Below are 6,000 nucleotides of genomic sequence, written 5' to 3' on the forward strand. Positions count from 1 at the left end.
TTTGTTTGTTTTTTATGGCTGCTTCATTACAGAGGCACAATTGATTAAATCATTGACCATTGGTGATTGAACTCGATCTCTAACCCCACTCTTCTCCCCCGAGGTCAGGGGGTGGGGCTGAAAGTTCCAACCCCATAGTAGAAAAAAACCACTTGCTGGCAAATCAATACCAAATTATTGTCTTCTTTCTTGGTGACCACAAAGAATTATTCCAGCACTAATTTGATATATTGTGTCTGACCCTGTTCAGGGAACACAAATGTGCAGAACCCTGAGGAGAGCTTTTAGAAGGGTTCATCACATAAATGTTGAGTCTTGGGAGGTGAAACCATGGAAGTGGCAAGGTGGCCCCTGGAAGCAGAATGAGCTGTGTCTGAGAAAGCTTGAAGTTTGGCTTTAAGGTTAGAAGTGAACCACTCCAGAGAGGGCATCTTCAAGGGCGTATCAAATACACATTTTGGCCTCCTGCCAAAAGGTCAAGTACAGGAATATAATAGTTGATCAAAGTGGAGGCCAAAGCTTATTATGAGGATCATGGAATGCATTTGGATGCTGGAGGAAGAAAAATTAGATATTTTGGGTAAACCAAGACAGTTGAACAATTATTGCAAATGTATTATGAAAGTTTAATAGTCGAACTTTTTAATGTTTCTATTCTCATGCAGGAACAAGAATTTATCAAGAATTTCTCAGCACTATCTGCTGCTGGGTTGTTCCCATGGTTATTTTACTGCTTCTTTGTGATACTTCCCAGACCTCCATTTTCCAATGAAGTCAGAAGAGCAAGATATTTGGGAACTATGGCATTTTTTCTTCACAATTTCTTCCTTTTTTCCTATATCTTATAATAGTTTATTACATTATAATTGATGATACTTTATCATGAATGTCACATGTGATTTGGAATTTTTTTCGCTTTATCACATTTGAAGTGGCAGCATTGACACTTTTTCCATTCTGCTTTGGTGAGTTCCTAGAGGACTTGCGTAAAAACATAGTGGCCTAAAGGAACTAAAATAACTCAATACAGCTATGAAAGATCATTTTGTTTAACACAACGAGTGCTATCATATCAAGCAATTCCATAAAAATTATCACTTTGATGGAAACTCTTGTTTTGCCTCGTGCAATTATTTAATTTTATTAGATGTTTGTTGGCTAAAAATTTATGTTTTCCCTAAAGTTGTCCTTATAATTCACTGTCAATATTTAATATTAACGGTAAAACTATTTCCCCATTTATTTAAATATTTAAACGTTTCTTGTACATACAGTCAATAGGTTTAACGTGATTTATCACAGTAATACATATTAGGGATATTTGTAATAAGACATGTGTAGTATATATCCTTCAACTGACTGATGGAATCCTAATATAAAGCACATAAGGAGACTTTTCACCAAGTTGCATCTAGAATACCTGCTGCCCATATTTAAAAGAGAAAATTCAGTAGTGACTACACATTTCAATGACATTCTTTTTATACATGACCATCACTGTTACTCGGATTAGATGTGATTAGATATGGCTTTGTGGAATGCCAGAAATGATGCTGTAAGGGGCATCAGCTATTTGGCCTTCCACAGGACAAAGCTGAATTGCAAATTGTAGTCAAGCACTGAGGCTACTAGTACTACTACAAGTACTGAGGTCAAGTACAGGAGCATCTCTGGTCTCTGTACCACTAAAATGGTATTATGGGGTTGGAGGGGAGGTGCTTTATTGTGAAATCGAATGTGATAGTTTTTCTGAGACACATGGGCAGGGGTAGGTGCATGCATTCCTGGTCTGGGTGCATCGTCACAGGTAGTGATGAACTGAAGGACGTCAGTTGTAGGCACATCACCAGAGACCGACTGCGCCCAGCTCAACATTTCGGAAATGCACCCTAATTCCTTGGATTATCCGTTGACAGGTTCTGGGTAAGCAGTCATGTGCCCAAATAGTGTTCAGAACCACCTGTGACCTCTGGGAGCAGAATGTTAGGTTCCATGTGCATAACCACTGATTTCTTCCACCTTCCCCTTCAGTCAGAATGCTAAAGATACCATCTCTTCCAATCATCCCAAGAACCCATATTACTCATAAAAGATAGAAATTGCATAAGAAGCTATACAATGACTTTAGATTTCCCTCCTGTATAAACTCTGAAATTTGGACTAGGGGCAGCCCTGGGAGGGTTGGGAGGCTGTAGAGGCAGGACTCATGAGAGGGAAAACATCTCCAGCAGAACCTCGCCTAATTAGCCCTCAAGGGTTGCTACCTCCTGGAGCCAGTAGGCTTGATCCTCTCTTGGGAACTATATTTTGGGTGGGTGTGGGGTGGGTAGGGAATAGAATGCGGCCACAAACTAGACCTAGTAAATGGCATGGTAAAGGAAACATAGATTTACAGCAAAATATCTGAGCTCCCCTCCACCCCCTTTGGAGGACCTGGTGCACTTATCAATCAGACCAGTGATGGAATTTCAGGTCCCAGGAGACAGGAGGGAAGGCAGAGAGTCTTGATTTCCAGAGGGCCAGGGATGTCATTATTAGAGACCACACGGGGATTTAGATGGCAATAAATAGCCGTATGCCCAAGGGACTCAGGAATACCTGAATTATGCCTTGCCAAATACACTCCACCTTCTCTGTCATCCCTCTATCCCCTCCCCTGCTCCCTTGGCCTGGGTCCCTAACAGGGAGGTGTAGGGTCAGGATATTACCCCAGCTCGGGTCTGGCCTCTCATTTCCTTGAGCTCCATATCTCCAGTGACATTCTCCTCACTCAGCACCCTTTCCAATGGCCATCCTAGACTTGGTTGCTGTTAAGACCTTCTATGATATTTTCAACCCTTCTCTTCCTTTCTTGAAATGCAGACCTCTTTACTTCTTCCCTCTCTTTGAGGAAATGTGCTTACCTCCTACTTAAGTGGGAAAACAGAAGCCAGATCATACACCTCATATACAACCAAACAGTGCCCACACTTGTTCTTTCCTTTTCCCCCTGTAAAGTAGAGATGCCCATCCTCCCATCTGAGGTCATTTTCCGCAGCTGAGTTCCGAATCTTATCCACTATGGCTTTATCAGGAAACTTGTGTGGCTCTCCTGTGCCAATCTCCTCTATGCACCACCCTACCCCGCCCCCCCATCTACTGCAGCCAATCTACCCCTTACCCTGAGGTGCCACTCCAGCTACTGCCCTCTGTCTTTACTCTCTTTAGCAGCCAAATACAATTTTTGTTAGTCTTTAAAATCACACTAGTGCTTTCTATTATATATACATATAAAGTTATAGTTATTATATATAAAAACACACTCATATTACATGAGTATAAAATGCCAAATAAATAGTTTCTCTTCCTAGACATCCCACAAATACAAATCCCAGAGATAATCACTGTGAAATTGTGTATATACGTATGTAATGTACATAGGTGCATAAGAATTTCTTACACAGGGTACGCCCAGGTGGCTCAGTTGGTTGAGTGTCCAACACTTGGTTTTGGTTCAGGTCATGATCTCATGGGTCCTGGGATCGAACCCCATGTCAGGCTCTGCAATCAGTGGGAAGTCTGCTTGAAGATTCTCTCCCTCTGCTCCCGCCCAACTCGCCTGCATGCACATGCGTGTATGCTCTCTCTCTCTCAAACAAGTAAATAATTTCTTTTTTTTTTAAGTTTTTATTTATTTATTTGACAGAGAGAGACACAGCGAGAGCAGGAACACAAGCAGGGGGAGTGGGAGAGGGAGAAGCAGGCTTCCCGCTGAGCAGGGAGCCCGATGCGGGGCTCGATCCCAGGACCCTGGGATCACGACCTGAGCCGAACGCAGACGCTTAACGACTGAGCCACCCAGGCGCCCCCAAATAAATAATTTCTTACACGAATGGAATCATATGATACATGCTGTTCTGCAACATGCTTTTTTTCATTTTACATATTTTAGATATCTTTTCATGTCAGTACATATAAATACACCTCATTCTTGTTAGTATCTGCATGAAATTTTAATGGTTTTTTAATATTCATGACTCTCTCTTCAGTGACTAGAATAGTGCCCAGCACATAGTAGGCACTTTATGAATATTGATGAATGAGTAAATTCCACTGTTTATAAGCACATCATATTTGAAAACAGTCCTCTGTTGATAACCTGCGGGGTGAGGAAAGACAGGTGCCCCTTCTTTGCTCAGCTGATAGCCAACCAGTTGCCAGACATGTGAGTGAGGCCCCTGGGAGTAGTCGGTCCCCAGCTAACTCACCAACTGACCACAGATACATGAGCTAGTTTAACCCAGTCCAGTAGAGTCTGAGCCATACCAGAAAGACTACCCAGAAGATCCTTGTTTATAAATAGTTGTTTTAGGGAACTAAATTTTAGGATTGCTTTGCCACAGAGGCCCTTCAAAATACCTTTGTCATTTGCTAGCAGTTTGTTAAGCTAAAGCACAGACAGGATTGTAGTTATCAACTTGGCAGTTATCAAGTATCAACCCCAGGCATCTCATGGGGCTCATTATATATGGGACACATTCAGCTTACAAAGAACTGATCAGGGTTTTGACACATGAAATAATTTGCTTTTTGTTGTTTTGTTGAGGTGGTGGTTGGTGTGGCCTTTGTGGGAAACTACTCAGGCAAAATGGACAGATCTTGAAGAGGTACTCACCCAACACATTCTTTCCAGTCACATGGAGGTAAACCTGGACTCAGGATGTGAGTGGGGATGGAAAGGAAGTGTGATGGAAGGTTTGTTCTCCTAATGCTGCTACAGAATCTCTGATACCAAGAAACTTCTCTCTGTACTGGGCATGACAAGAGTACCCCACTGACAGGGTGGATTTACCCATGGTTGTAACAAACCAGGCCAAGTGTTGAAGCAGGAAATGGGGGGTTTCAGAGACATTACGTGCAGTTCCCCTGGCGGAACCATTGTTGAGGGTGAGGGAGATGAGGGAGATAAGAATAGGCTTCAAAACAACCATTATATTTTGTCTTTTTGCAATTTTTCTGAGAGAGAAATGTGTAAGAGACTTGTTGAGGTAGCAATGTTTTGAAGGGACGTAGCCGTGGAGAGAAAATTTTTAGAACATGGGGTTCTAAGAGCAGCAGTGGGGCAAGTCCTAATGCACAATGATTTGCGAGACTGCCTGCATCTTATTTGCTATTTTTGTCCCATTGGCCAAATCAAATCAAAGGTAGCCCAAACCCTCAAGGGATGAAGAAAGACCCTACCTCTGATGAGAGAGATTATTAAGGATGTGAATACAGAAACAGAAAGCATCCATGGCCTTTTTTTTTTTTTTTTTTTTTTGGCCATCTGCCATAAGACGGTGGTCTCTATCCCAGGCTGGTCTCCATCCCAGGCCTCAGGCTTGCTCTGAAGAGTTTCCTGAGCAGAGATGGTGAATCCACTCCATATACTCATTCCACTCCCACTACTACTCTTCAGAGGCCTAAGTCACTCCTGCCCCATATCTAGTTCCACAAATCTGCACTGGTGTTCATAGCACTAAACAGCTGTTCTGTATGACTTGGGATAAAAGTCTGTCACTCACAGTTATCAACATTCTGAATCAGGAACTCGATATTTAAAGTTTGGTAACTCATCATTACTATGTGCATTTTCAAGAGCTTGGAGGAATTAGAGCAGTGAGTAATTTTTATTTCTATTACCTCTTCACTTACAGTACTGGCATTCCTGTAATATTTTATATCCTACTTGTAGATAAATATCTTCCTCTCTTGTACCCGGCATTACGTTCTTTGCACATGTCTCCTTTACGTCTTCCAGATTCCAAGGTACACTTAAAAAAGTCAAATATACCCCTAGAAATATGAAAATATTAACACTTATTTTAATATTTGTTAACATTTACATTGTAGAAAACCTAGAATTGCATCATATAATACAACAGCCATTAGCCGTATGTGGTTATTGAACACTTGAAATGTGGCTAGTTCAAATTTAGCCGTGTTATAAATAAAAAAATATACACTGAATTTTGAAGCTAG

At 41.5% G+C, this 6,000-nt stretch overlaps 1 long non-coding RNA gene across 3 annotated transcripts in view; it reads left to right on the plus strand.

The window, feature by feature from the left end:
- Positions 1–1,109, plus strand: part of LOC118540934 (uncharacterized) — a 50,230-nt gene extending 49,121 nt beyond the window's left edge. For all 3 annotated transcript variants that reach the window (XR_013449900.1, XR_013449902.1, XR_013449901.1), the window contains exon 5: positions 666–1,109. This is a non-coding gene — a long non-coding RNA (uncharacterized LOC118540934). The remainder of the gene's footprint in view (positions 1–665) is intronic.
- The last annotated feature ends 4,891 nt before the right edge of the window (positions 1,110–6,000 follow it).

The sequence above is a fragment of the Halichoerus grypus genome, chromosome 7 (genome assembly GCF_964656455.1).
Source record: "Halichoerus grypus chromosome 7, mHalGry1.hap1.1, whole genome shotgun sequence".
NCBI lineage: Eukaryota > Metazoa > Chordata > Mammalia > Carnivora > Phocidae > Halichoerus > Halichoerus grypus.